This window comes from Dermacentor variabilis, chromosome 10, assembly GCF_050947875.1.
Source record: "Dermacentor variabilis isolate Ectoservices chromosome 10, ASM5094787v1, whole genome shotgun sequence".
Lineage (NCBI taxonomy): Eukaryota > Metazoa > Arthropoda > Arachnida > Ixodida > Ixodidae > Dermacentor > Dermacentor variabilis.
Genome location: NC_134577.1, coordinates 42,237,578 through 42,252,361, shown reverse-complemented (window position 1 = coordinate 42,252,361; position 14,784 = coordinate 42,237,578). Strand labels below are relative to the sequence as shown.

The 14,784-nt window shown below is 43.7% G+C and overlaps 2 long non-coding RNA genes across 2 annotated transcripts; both read left to right on the top strand.

Annotated features, from left to right (window-relative positions):
* The first annotated feature begins 39 nt into the window (after positions 1-39).
* Positions 40-3,201, top strand: LOC142559511 (uncharacterized). Its single transcript, XR_012823138.1, has 3 exons — positions 40-371; positions 1,966-2,052; positions 3,025-3,201. It is a non-coding gene; the product is annotated as an uncharacterized LOC142559511 (long non-coding RNA).
* A 7,831-nt stretch (positions 3,202-11,032) lies between these two features.
* On the top strand, positions 11,033-13,634 carry LOC142559510 (uncharacterized). The gene is made up of 3 exons (XR_012823137.1): positions 11,033-11,117; positions 12,229-12,306; positions 13,586-13,634. It is a non-coding gene; the product is annotated as an uncharacterized LOC142559510 (long non-coding RNA).
* Positions 13,635-14,784: the final 1,150 nt, after the last annotated feature.

The following is a 14,784-nucleotide window of genomic DNA, read 5'->3' as shown; positions in this document are numbered from 1 at the left end:
ACAAACAGGGCCAGAAGAAAAGCGCAATTTGTGTTGTGCTCCATTTTTTAACACAAAAAGCAATCATGGAGGTAGTAGCAGATGTGGAAACAGAAAAAGTAAACAGAAAAAGAAAGACACAGCACACATACAAGCGCGCAAGTGTCACAAGTCACTTAACCGAGCGCTTTTAAACGAATTTCTTACTACGTCTCTTGTGTCTGCGTCAGCACAAATCATCCTGGATTCCATCAACCAAAGCGCGGATCCATGCGAGGATTTCTACGACTATGTTTGCGCGCGGTGGGCCGACGCGAATCCTATTCCCGAGGGACTCCAGAACTACGGCGTGTTCCATATTATTGAAGAAAGTGTGCAGAGGGACATCAAAGGTACCTAAACTTCAATTATAATGTTTTGTAGTGAATGTGTGCACGAACATGCAGCACTCGCTGTAGCGAACACTCTGCGGGAACGCCTGCTTCCAGAAACAATATTTTCAAAGATTGGTGGCGAGGTAGACAGGTGGAAAAAGGCTCACAAGGTGCACCATGAAATTGCTGTGAATAATTCGTTCAAATGAATAACTTGTGCTTAAGCGAGAACGACACGAGTAATCAATTGGAATGACGGCGACCACAGGTGGTCGTGTTGAATAACGCAGTGAAGAATAAGTTTCCATACAAAGTAGATGACATTGTTGCTCTTCGAGAGTTTACCAAATACTAAAAACTAGTAGGACCTATTCGTTTCGGGAATACGTTTCTGGTGCAGTTGAAGTTTTCGAAAACCACAGCTATTGCAAATGCAACACACGCACGCAACGAATTTCCAGCAAGCAAAACAAATTTCTCAGACAAAACAAAGAGGAAGACTTGCGCACCTATTTTCCTTGCGCTTCCTTTAAGCACTGGTTTTACAAAATCTGAACTATGCTAGATCAGTAGTTCCCACTTACTACCTTATTGAATTGCATATGATGAAACTCGATTGATAACGGCATAGACATAAAGCTTTGTTATGCACTAGAGATGAAACCGCTATGAAAATTGCAAGCAATTCTGTCAAGCGGGCAATTTGGTTGCTAAATTCTTTATTCATGCTACCAGACCAATATAAGCGAGACGGAAACATGCAGTGCTTGGTGTCTGCCTCTTCCCTTCGCTTTCAATTTCTAAGGCGCTGGTAATATGAAACACAACAAAAAATAATACATTTACAAAAATTTCCAATAGAATATTTCTTTTGTTTTGTTCTTGTTGTCAGTTCCATTGCATACAATATTGTTGCCACTCGGTAGAGTCACTCAGTAGATACCACTCAGTAGAGTCGTATCTTGCCAAATGTTTTATCAAATGAAAGGAGCGTCAATAAAATTAGTTGTTGACATAATTGCAACTAAACAGAAAGCAAAAAGAAGCTGTCAAATATTAATGCATTTAGCGCGAAGAGCGCGATCACAGAGAGAGGAGGACATAATGACAGGACGAACAACAGAAAAGAGCACGCCCTGTTTTTATGTCCTACCCTCGCTATTATCGTCTTTTTGGCGCTAAATTTATAATTATTCGACACGTACAGCTATTCCATTAACAAGTACTACCAGAAAGAGTAGCGCATCATGGAGAGCTCTTCCGGCAATATTGGAATGTTGGACCTTTCGCACGCAATTAATCGCTAGACTTAAATTCTTGTTCTCCGACGGTAGGGAATAAAAGAGCAGCGATAAGGTGAACCAGGACCTGACCATTATGTACTTTTGACAAATGCGAATGTTTTTTTTACTGCTAAGTTCACGTTAAAGCAACGTTTGTACACTTGAACTCTGTGAAGGTGCAGACGTACAATTTCACGAACACGATTTTGCAAAACGACGCAGCCGGTGTGCAATTCGTTCCTCCTTTTTCCTGCCTTATTCTGAAAATACGGGCCGAAGTATTTGCCGTAACGCAGTCGGGATGATTATGCTTATCTCACGCGGCGCAGAATTGCTGGAGACGATGAAGAACGTCACACACGCCCGGAACCTGACTGAAAAACTTGGCGTTGCTTACCACACCTGCATGAGGGACGGTAAGTATCTAGAAATGAGAGCGCAGTTTTAGTTCTAAAGAGGCGACGAGCACGCGAACAAGTTCCACCTGCTTCGTGACTCAGAATTAAGCGAAATAAATACGAAAAAACGAAAAACATATATTCCCTGTTCCTTCAGAAAATCGTGGTCTAAGATACACGATTCCACATTAATCTGCAGAAGGGACAGAAACACTTTTTTTTTTATGGAAGGAAATGCTGGGGATGTCAACAAGAGACACGTCCGCTTTGCTGTCATAAGCAGGTCAAGGGCTCGCCAGAAAGCACAAGTACCTTTAGGACAATACGTCCTGCGTGAAGTACGCTGCAACGTAGTAGATATTGGCGAATGTGTCATGAAAACTTCTAGCACCTCTTAGTTCAGCGCATACGATTTTATATGCAGTACGCGGCTACTGCTTAAGTGTCTAGCGAAAGCTTATCAAAGCAATCCACGCATACAGATTTATATGTCCGAAGAAAAAACTATAAAAACAAGAAAGTGGAGGTGTTGTCCAATGCCCATGCTTGTGTGGATGTCAAAACAAAACAGGACATCGGCGACAATATTTTTTAAAGGTATGGTCATAAACTGTACTAAATCGCGCTCTGCTGAATATCCTCTGTTGCCAACCTTATACCAAGCCACAAAAACACTTTGAATGAGGCTATCGGGCATCGTCCCACTGAAGATTATAAGCCGACTATCAAAATGGAGCGACGATTAGCATTTGGACGCTTCCCATCTGGGTCCCGTCGATCTGCCCCGACGAATCAAGATGTAATACACTGATCTCTTGGAAGCGTCGAATCACTCGATAAGCTTCCTGCTTACGTGGCTGTCTGCATGGTTGTCTCGTGTCTCCTTCCTTCGTCCGTTGTTTTATTCGGCGCCTTCGTTGTAATCAATTCCTGCTTGCGGTAGGCACGTTTGCGTGGAGAGCTACCAGCTTGCGTTCTGCGTCTTTGCAGCATACGAAATGAGCAAGGAAGAAGGAATCAGGATCCTGAGGAAGCTGTTAGCTGAAGACGGTCTAGGCTTGTGGCCTTTGGTCGGCAACGAGACGCTGAGCCCCTTCAGGGACTTCGCGGGCGTTCTTCGGATGACCAGGTTGACGTCACTCTTCTCGGTTCACGTGGTAAAGGATAATGACAACACGTCAGCGAAAATAGTCCAGGTACTTGTTTCTTTTTCTCACTTGAAATTCCATCACGTAGAGCGGGTGAGAATTCCGTTTTGTACGTATAGGAAGCCCATCTAAAGTGTTCATTTCTGATGTTCCTTAGTTCTTTTTTAGCACCCCGACAAATATGAATTTTAATGTTTTCTGCCGTGAAGACGAAATGGTTTTGTGGTTTTGCTTTGATACCGTTGACAGATTTGCAAATCTTAGATGCCTTGTTTCATTGTCTGATGATTATCACACTCGCAAATCTATGCCATATCGATGCCGCACCAGAGGTGTGGGAAGGAAGGCACGCTCTACGTGCATGTTTTACTGCGGGGCTATGTAACAGAGACTCTATGCTTTGCTTATCGCAGCTTTTCTGCATAATATGGAGCCTCTATTGGCACCTGCGCCGTTCACGTAGGAGAAGCCCACACACCAGCCGTATTGCGGCTTTTTGTGAAATTTCAACTGAATGTCAACGGAATTTCAACTGAATAAGGCAGTGATTCAGGGTTCATACTGTTTCGAATTGCAGTTACAACAATCGACTGCCCCACTGGATGGGGCTGAAGACGTGAGGAGTCCCAGTGACATATTGCCCTGGAGTTCAAAACGTGTCATGCAGTTGGCATCGATGTTCCGGCCAGACGCCACCGACGGTGATCTGCAGTCTTTCGCCCGAAGCGTCTTGAAATTCAAGAGGGGATTAGAGAATGTAAGTGCGTCTTCCAGACTGCAGCTAACTTTTTCTTGCAGTTAGCCGTGTAATGCTCTACGTGTCATTTGCGCAACACTTAGTTCGATATGTCACCTATCTCATTTATTTATTTACGAGGAAACTTAACGCATAGCCTATAATAGCGTTCTTGAACCTCTAGAACGAGCTTTGCCTGTAAGTGGTCCAGCAATCTGAGACATTTCCAGTGCTTCAGGGGGAAAACAAACATAGGAAAGAGACAATAGTGTTGCAGGGTTGCGATTCTGAAAAATTCCTAAACTCCGTCGTACTGTCGAATTTGCCACCTTTACAACTCCGATTGGATCACAGGGCTGGCACGGCCTGTTTTATTGGCTCAAAATGCCGTCAGCACAAAATTTGACAATATGGCGTAATTTGGCAATGTGCAGGAGAGTACCCCGGAACAGGATAAACTCTGTCGCACTCAAATGTTCAAAATCATGAACGTATGCGCTATGCCTTGGTGTATTTGAGCATGCCGCTTGACTTTTCGGGGTTATATTTTTCTACGCAGTAAAACTAGTTCAATATAGCCTATTTCCTGCTTTCTTACTTTGTTCCTCTCTTTTTTATCGCCGTTTCAATGTTTCTCCTGAAGCGCTGGAAATGTCTCAGATTTTCAAGTTTCAACTAGCTCAGCTTTTTACATTAAGTATAGTTCAGCAAATCAAGTAATAATTGTTCGCTTATACTAATTCAAAAATAAAACAAATTAAATATTGTTGTTTTCATGGTGGGCCAAGTGCGCTCTCTATTTCGCGAGATAGAGTGAGCAAGTGGCTCACTTGTTCCTTTTTTATGTGACTATCAGACTATGTCTGGGCATCACATGGTTAAGTGCGCACGCCAAGTACGCCCTTACGATGCCTTCATTCGAAGTCACACCACCTGACATTTCTAGCTTCCTACTTGAGAAACTTGGAAATTTGTCGCATATGTGTACCTGGTCAAGTTGATATATTAGCTATAGTTATTGGTATAGAGAATAGTCGATGGTGGTGAGAATAGCTGATTGAAAGACTACTCTAGCGTAAAAGTGCGTGGCTCGATCAGGGTGGAGATGCGGGCTCGTTGGTGTATACCTGTCTGTCCACTGCGCCTTCCTTTGTCCCTGTATTTCTCCGCGCTCAACTACCTTTAGTCGGGTTCGATCAGGTTCTGACAACGGACGTTGGTAACACGCATTAAAGGTGCAGTAAGGATCTGTGAGAATGGCGGCCTTCCGCCCGAAGATATACCACGAGCGTGCAACTTCTCAATACGTCCTCGTTCGTAAGCCTGAGGGCTCTTCGTATGACAGCGTAGAATGCCTCCTCTGGCCGCGTGTATTCGCCGTACGAAGGCAGCGCCGTGTCTGTGTGCTTCTTTTACTTGTGTTCCGTCTTTCACGCTGTTTTAAATTCTAAGAATATGAAGTCTGATACAATGCGGAACGTTACGGAAGTCGTTAAATTACAATGTAGCATAGAGAGAGAGAGAGAGAAGCTTAATGATACGAAATGCTGAGAGGTCGGCCTGAGGTATATTCCTCTAGCCAGCTGCTCGTCATTGGGGGAAGGGGAAGAGGGAAAGAAGGAGGGAAGAAAGAGGTGCATGATGGGTGACGATGACGATAGAAGGAAGATGTAGAAGATATGGCAAGCAATTTGGCATGCTCAAAGTCTGCAATCCAGGCCAGTAATTTTTAAAAAGTTCAGTAATGCCTGGATGGCCTTCAAACTCGATTGAGCATCTGGCCAAGGGCCTAAAATAACATCCTCCAACAACGGTGCGCTGTCGAGACGCCTGAGGTCGTTGCCCAACCTTTCACGCTCTTCCGCGTACTTAGGGCAGTAACCTTGCGAGAAATTTGGCATTAATTTGATGTAGACCATCGCATGGTCAAAGACAACGAAAAGTGGTCGTCGAATGCGTTTTGAATGAAGCGAGATGGAATAGAATACAATAGGAGTTTATTTACCGCATAAGTGCATTGATGTACATCACGTGAAACGAAAATCTAGATTTTAGCGTCAACACGGTGACATGCCACACGATGTTACATCGTGAACTCTCTGTTTAGACTAAGAAATCTTTTTTTTTTCTAAAATCACTAGGAGATTGTTACTTTCTCCATGTATATTAATGTTCTGCCTTTAGCTACTAATCCTTGTGTTTAAGCCAAAGAAAGAGTTTTTCATTTTGGTGACATACCTTTGGTATTAAAGAGACACTAAAGAAAAAAATTATTTCTTCTGTATTAGTAAATTACCCTTCTACAATTTCAAAACCACCACTTTTAGCCCGTTAACACCCTTGGTAAGCCGGAAAGGAGTAATCACAAAATACGGGTGGCGACACCTCCTTGAAATTTCAGCACCAGCTTGCATTGGCGTCACGGATTTTCACAGTGTCTTCGAGGGCCTACTTAATTATTTAGCGTTAAATACCGTCTACATTGTGTTTTAAAGGAGTAAAAAAAATCGAACAAGGCAAGTTTCAGGAAGCTGAACTAATTCGGCCTGAACACACTTGGGCGAAGCGTCTGTAATGCTCAAGTGGCACCATACATTCTATAGTTACGGGGATAAACTGACACCTTCCTCGAGCGTTGCTGTTAGCATGAAGCACGTCTTCCTATGATGAAAATTCATTTGGGGACCCATACAAGACTCACTGTTTCTGAATCAAGCGTCATTCGATGGCAAATTAAGCCTGCTGCATCCGTCACTTGCAGCCCAGGATGGAGTGAACTTTGACACAAAGAGGAAGGAGGCGTACTCGGCGAAACAGTCTTATCTTCACCAACTGGCCCAACAGTCAACGATTCTGACTTATCTTACTTTTCCTTTAATTTAGTCAAAATTTCTCGTTGTCTTATTTATTTCACTAATTATTTCGGGCTAATCCAATCGATTCGTGGCCAATCGGCACTAGTGGGAATCAGTTATAAATACAAACCAATCAACCAACCAACCTACCAAGTAATCAAGCATCTTAGTCTTTACGATTGGGACTTGTGTAGGTTACCTTACGGATTTAGCTACACAGTCCACCAGCAGTTAATAAGCTGGACCTACTCCTACCAATTTAAATTGCAAGCTGTATTTATGCCGTCTTTTGAAGCGATGCTGGCGTAGCCACATTTGCACAATCAATCCGACAGCCAGTTGTGTGGCCTAAAGATCAAATACGCTGTCGCCTTCGCACGCAACTCAAGCTGGTTGCTTGTGACGCAGTGTCTTTCTTTATTTCCTTCTTCTTTTTTGCACTTCCCTTCTCGTTCTTTTTGCAGCTTGTGCAGCCACTTGAAGAGAGAAGAAATGTTACACAGAACATCTCCAAGGAAGCGATCAAAGGCGCGGAGGCTCGCCTTCCTGGGGTAAAGTGAGAAAATATTTTACGTCTACTTTCTTTCTGTGTTTGTGCGTGTTGGTACTACGTGTATGTTCCTCACGAATTTTAAGCATCCTATTTCTATGATGGAAGAGCAAGTCGATTTTGTTTCTCTTCCACCTCAAAGCTTCCTCTTCTAGAACTGCTGAACCAAGAGATGCGGCCAGCCAACGTCACACTGCGCGACACCGACAAGATCGCGGTCGTCGCTCTGAACTACATCGTCCGTACCCTCGAGTTCGTCAAACGCTTTAAACCGTGAGCATCCGAAGGCCTGTTTTCCTCGCACTGTGCAATTGTGACGTCAGAAGCAAGGAAGTCTATTGCAATCGCAATTGGGAAGCCCACTGGATTAACAATTGTCGCCTTACGCGACGAAGTTCTTTTTTTTTCATATTTTGTCACACGCACTTCTTGAAAGAGCCTGCAGAATTACGCAATGAAACACCGAACGCTGCCTAAGTATCCTCACTGCAAGAACCTGAAAGCGCATCGTTCCTTTAGTAAATGGAATAATATTGCAGAAGCTTTCGGCTATTCGCCTACATTAACAATATTCGCCACTAGTTTCTGTTATTTATTTTTCTCCTTAAAACACGTGGGCTTTATACGAAGTGTAATTCCTTCCAACAAGAAAAAAAACCTGCTGTTTTTCAGTTAGCATTGTCATTGTTGGTTTTTGTTAGCCCCACGGTAGCGCAGTCTACTCATACACAGTTCTGAGGACAGTAGGATCTAATTTTGTTCCACCTGCGCAGAGTGTACATCAAACTTGTTTTGTAAAAGCGTGCGTCCGTTCTGTGATGTGAAGACAGAAATGCAATGTAATCCGTATTGTAGTAGCTGTCGTAGTTTCCCAGCAATGTCTTCGTTTAAATATTATATGACAAGCGCTATTCCGAGCAATCGAACCTTCTCTCTTTCCTTCTTTTCCTCTCCAGTGTGGTCTTCTACAATTTTATCGGCGTCGTAAAGGCGCTAGAAATCAGCAAACATGTCTGGATTCCGCATGGCGATCCGCTTGACGATCCTCCGCCCACAAATAAATCGCGCGGCGCCGGCGACGGCGACGACCAGGCTTCGAGCACCTGCATTACACTGTTGCGAAAGGCCATGAAGGAGCTCATTGGCCGTCTCTACATGGAACACACGTTTCCGTTCGAGGCGAAGGCGGAGGTGAGAATCTCTAGCCCTAAGAAAGATGTCAACCATCTGTGTTACTACGCTTCAATTTCACAGCACGCAGACGAGACCGTTGCAGCAGGAACAAAATCGAAGACGAGCGCCAGGCCGCGGACTCCGAGATCCGGCGGCGCGCGACGGTTCTCGGAGGGCGTCACAGACCTATATATATATATTTACAAGCGGACGAGCGGAGTGTCGCAGGAGCTGCGGCTGGCGGACATAGCGAACCGCTTGCGCTCGCGACGGAAGCGTACATGTCATACTTTACCCAGAGCAGTTTGCCCTAAAAACGACCCAACACGTCTTGATGCCTCATTATTGCTGCTTCACACTGCGTAGCGAGTTTTGTCGCTTACATTTTACTGCGATGCATTCATGGGCTCACTCCCCCTGATTTCCTTTCCTGTCGTCTGGTCATGTGGGTGGCTACATTCGCACATTCCACGCCGCACCCGCAAAGGCTGTTGGGAGCAGATATTTGAGAGTGACGTCAAACGTTCTCTCCCTCGCGATTGTTTTGTATGCAGCAGCTGTCGCGTTTACTTCAGCGACAGCGTCTTGCGTGCCAGGGTTTCCCGGTTGTCTCTGCTGCAACCTCCGCTATTGCACGGGCGCGCCCATAATCTCGGGCAAGCCCTGCATATGCTAGGCATCTTACTTTGTGTTTTCAGGTGACGTTAGGCGTTCCGTCAATTTAAAGCTTCTAGGGGGCTTTACCTCAATTCCAGCCTCCGCGCTGTGCCCGCCAAACCAGTTGTATGGGCAAATGTTTAGTGATGACGTCAGCCCATTCTCACCCTCCTTCTCTCTCGTACACAGCCGATAGTGCCTGTGGTTCAGCGCCGTCAAAGTTGCGGTATATGCTACCCTTGGGGACATATGCAGTAACTCTAAACTGCATATGTCCCTAAACTGCATAAGCTGCATGCACTTATAGGGATATTTCCTTTTTCTCATAATGGAGATGTGGCATGTACTTAAGATGGCCTCGTGGGCTCTACTACACATAGCATTGGAATCATAAAGCATGATTCACGACAAAGTCCTGATGCGTGGGCTCTTTTACACATGGCATTGGAATCATAACGCATGATTCACGACAAAGTCGTGATGCGTGGGCTCTACTACACATCGCTTTGGAATCATAGCGCATGATTCATGACAAAGTCGTGATGCGTAAAACCGAGTGCTTAGAGGGTATACATTAGTCGGTTTCGAATGGCCCGCAAGCGAGTCCCAACAGAGTAAAGCACTCGCAAGCCGTAGCGTCAAAACATTTTATCGCATGCGTTGTGCAGCAAGTGCTTCGCACTGGCACATTTTCCCGGGATCAGTGCGACCTGCATATTATTTTTATTTTACTATGGACGCTGTGGTTGGTTTTCATTCATTACGTTGACCTACCGTATATTTCTCTAACTATACCCGACAGGTAAGCGCAATAACATAAAAAAAATCTTCTGAAAAATGCGATGAGCTGAACCAACAATAGATGTTAAGACCACAACAAGATAACAATAAAACATAACTAGATAAGTCAAAGAATAAGGCGACTACTCTGACTCAGGGCCTCAATGCTCGATGAACGGCTTGCTTAAAACAGAATCACATATTCGGAGAAGCAGCCAACTTGTGGTGTAATCATACTTGTGGCTTAAAAACTCCATCTTCGACTTTCCATGAGCTTGGCTACAGTGTCTGGTAGACGCAAGAGCTCATGCTGTAGTTGTCAACTAAATACAGAAAATAGCAATCAATGCAGACAAGTGCAGTACATTTCCTGTAACTTAATTACTAAACTTCCACTTAAGTGTTATTACTTGCTCGTTCTTATGCAGCAACGGATTTCACTTGCACATTCACGTTCACTTTCACCCAAACAAATATCCTTTCTCTTTATTCGGGCTTGCGTTCCTTCCTTTTTCTTTTATTTTCATTATACTTCGTTTGGCGGAACGGGGAGTGTGGAGGCGAGCCTCGGTAGGCTATATGCGAACGTATTGTTTAACGCATCCGACTACTCGAGTGCGAATATTTATTTACAACAGCAACTTGCTGGTCCATAAAGGTATGGTAAGTACAGTAACAATTTTTTTTTTCAATATTGTTTCTCGCGCTCTTAAATAACCTCGAAAATGAGCTACAGTCCCTTTTTATTGACGTTGTATTTTGGATATTATGCTACTGTCTTACTTGCCCTTAGAATTTCCGCCCATTCACGATTAAAAAACGTCTACTAATATTTGCTGTGCACAAGCGTATCAGACACCTAGTAAGTAAAGTCATCAGCGACGCTAAGCTATGCGCTCTAATGAGGTCATCTCCATGTATATACGCTATAAACAGAGCGACACTTGAGCGTATGCGATTGATTATAACGTTTCCACTAGGAAACACGTTCAGTGTCTCCATTTACGTGCGCGCAAACGAATGAAGAACAAACCAACATGGCTGACACGATCCTTTTTGGAGACTGGCTTCACTGTTTGACCCAGGCTAGAAACCTGCTCTCCAACATCGGCAAAGCCTACCACAGGCGCCTTCGGACGACGCCCTGGATGGACCTAGTAACTAGAAGAAGGGCCTTGCACAAAGTACGTTATGCCCTCTTCGCTACCCTTCCGAAATATATATAGGAAACCCAATAAATGAGAACCACATTTGCATAACGATTCCGCTAAAGCATCAGTCTATGATTCGAGAAGAAGAAGTATTTTAATGATTGGAAGATGTAGAGAGGTCGGCCGGATAATGGATCATCCGGCCTGCTACTCTACGTAAGGGAAGGGGAAGAGGGGAAGAAAAAGGGTCACAATGGGGGATGATAATGGGAAGAACGAAGTCTATGATTCGAGTCTATGATTCGAAGTTGGAAAGAAACTAAAGGAAAAATAGTTATCCGAGGACATTTTGCTCCAACGCCGGAATAAACGAGTAAAAAAAAAATTGGGGAACTTGCCGCAATCTTCAGCAGCTATTTATCACAAACAATTAACTTGTGGTTGTTACCTAACAGAAATAAGGTGGCCCTAACGAGTAGGGACTCGCTGGGGTTCCCGTTAAAAGATTACGGAATTGCTTCATCTTCCCGCTGGCTTTATAGCAAAGATTACGAATACATAAGAGCACAGAGCAACTGAAAAGCGTTGCCTGCCTACGTACCCGCCTGCTCACATAAAATGGGACAGAATCAAAAGATATTCATGTTTCCCCAACCATCACCGTCCCTGAGAGACAGGTGAATGATAAGTGCGCATGCTAATTAGGTGGCACGGAGATGGTACACGTGGTATACCAAAAGCACGCGTTTCTGCGTATTAACAGGCCCCCTACCAGCGTTTATAATTAGCAACCACTCCGGGACGGGACAAGAACATCCATTTATTTAACCTTATTTGTCCGGAATATAAAAAAAAAATCAATCGATAATCGTCAGAGCTCCACCCATCTTATTTTATTGCAAACAAATAAGTTTCTGTGCTACATTTCGTCTTGCAACATTCGTAAAACAATTCGGGAAGGTTTACTAGCCAGAAATAATACAGTTAAAATATATTATGATTATTATATGCTTGCGCATGATGCGATGAATAACTTTTGCGATAAACGTGTTTTTCTAAGTTTACGCAGAAACTGTTGAGGTCATGTTTTTTTTTTCTTTTAAAAGCCCCTCATTTATTCGTACTCGTATGCTAATCTTCACAGCTGTGGACGCTAAGGCCGTACATTGGGCACTCTGGTTTTAGCCTGGAGGAAGCTGCATTGAATAAGCATTTTGATCAAGTAAGTTATCATTTCGCATAATAGTGGGTATGTACGTCGTACATCCCTAGCAAGCCCTTTTTCTCTCGCCCTTTGTCATGCAATCGCATATTGCCCCTTTTGTTAATATCTAAACTACACTGCAAAAGAAACACATCTTAAGATATTCAGCCACCGGAACGACAGTGATCCAGGGTTCTAACACTGTTTAGCATTTTGCTAGACACTCGTCATGCATATACTGTTTTCGCAAACAAAACTGGCGAAACGTGCTACGTACTTTAAGCAATACGCAGCACCAAACTCAGAAACGTGAAACATAGTAAACGACTCGTCGATGCCTGAGGCGTAAATATTCTCCCCTTGCGAAAGCTTTACCTGCGTGAAATTCTTTTTTACTTTGCCATCATACGTATTCGGCCACGCCACGCCGAGGGCATTATTCGAAATTTTTCATGACAGTATTAATATATGACGAGGGTTCACTGAAATATTAAGGAGTTCTTAGTACAGAGCATCTGTGTGTGTTCCTTGTCTGTGTCTCTGTTACATGTGCAGTACGGCTAGCTTACAAATCAAGACGTTATGAACAAAGCATAGCGCCTTAGAATGGAATTTGAAGTTGTTATTCAATACAAATATATCCATTTTTGAAAGGACTAAGATGAAACTGAGAAAATGAAAATAATGCTTCGAAAAGTCATTTAGCTCTTGCTTTCGTTTTCTTTTGCCCTTACTCGCTCAGCATATAAGAGAGCAAGATAGTACGGGAAGACAAAAACGCTTTTCTTTTGCATATGCAAATATGCAAATATGCATCGCACAAGGCTTCGTGTTCTAGGAATAAAGTGAATTCGGACTCTCGCAGCGAAGAATTTTTCGAATCATTTCGAGAAAAAAAGCCGAAGTCGACGTTTTGGGTCAACACCCGCGGTTACAGCCTCCGCCTAAGTGCGCGAAAGGCAACTTCAAAGATAAGACAAATAAATGGCTGACTTTCGGAAGCCCGACGATACCTTTTTCACCACACTGCACACATGTTCTACATCAAATAACTACTGTTCAGAATTCCAGGCTCACGTAATACGTATCAGGAATTGTTGCAAAAAAGTGTGCATAAGTTGATGGCGCATTACGGTTTTTTTACGTTGTTGTTGTTGTTGTTGTTGTTGTTGTTGTTGTTGTTGTTGTTGTTGTTGTTGTTGTTGTTGTTGTTGTTGTTGTTGTTGTTGTTGTTGTTGTTGTTGTTGTTGTTGTTGTTGTTGTTGTGTAAACATAGGTCTACTTTGATATATTTCAGGTTGGAGACATTGATTATAAAGACTCATTCGCGGAGATTTTCGTGAAGTTTCAGGAGAACTCAATTATAAAATCATATGCGTCCCTTCACGAGGAAGGCCCGCTGTGAGTTAGCGTCTTTACTTCTCGCCTCTTTCAACGGCACGTCTAATCATCACGTTGCGTGTTTACCGGATGTGTGACCGTGTAATCGCATAGGCTGAATGGCATGAGGGTCTGTGTATTTGGAAGGAAGATATGTAAAACAACTCATTTGCTCTATGTCGAAGCATCGTAAAACCCACAAAAGATGGCCCACCCTTGAGAGATAGCCTGTCTTTATTTTTGGTATGACTTTCTTTATTGGCTTTTTTTTTTTGCAAATACCGAAACGTGAACGTCTAAGAATCCCGGAGGATTCTGGCAAACAAAAAAAGAGCATTTGGGCAAGTGAACAGTGGGCGAGTCACTTCCACCCCTACCCCCCCCCCCAAAAAATAAACAGAGTTTTACGCATGTATTGATGACAACTTCTGATGATATTGATGATTGCGAGCACAATGTTTCCAGAGAGTTGGGTGACACGAACGTCTCGGATTCCGCCTCCCCCCCCCCATGCCCAGCAAAAAAATAAAAAAACATTTTTGTCCCCATTTCTTCATCTCCCGTTTCCACACCCTATATAACAGTAGCTGATCCCTTCAATCAATGAAGCGTGAATGACTGTCCCGATTTATTGACTCGAAAACAAATCGTCAAAAAAAGCCTCATCTTCATATAGGCTACATGTCTCTATTGGCTTCCACGTTTTCTTGGGAATATCCTTGGCTGATAGTCCTGCATGTGGTCTTTACGGATGTCAGGAAAACATTGACCACTTATTGTGCCATTGTCCTCAATTTCGAGCACAAGGACATTTGCCCAACACATTGAGCAAATTAGAATTATCGTCCTCTGAGTGAACAGACCGTACTAAAGCACCGCCCCCACGGATCATCGGCTCACAAGGCAGTGAAGGCACTTTTGTGCTTTCTCGGAACGTCTGGTTTGCACGAACGGCTTTGACTCAACTATATATATATATATATATATATATATATGGTGTCCGTGCACGTCTCTATACCTTCTGTCGGCTGCTGAGCACGAGGTCGCGGGATCGAATCCCGGCCACGGCGGCCGCAATTCGATGGGGGCGAAATGCGAAAACACCCGTGTGCTTAG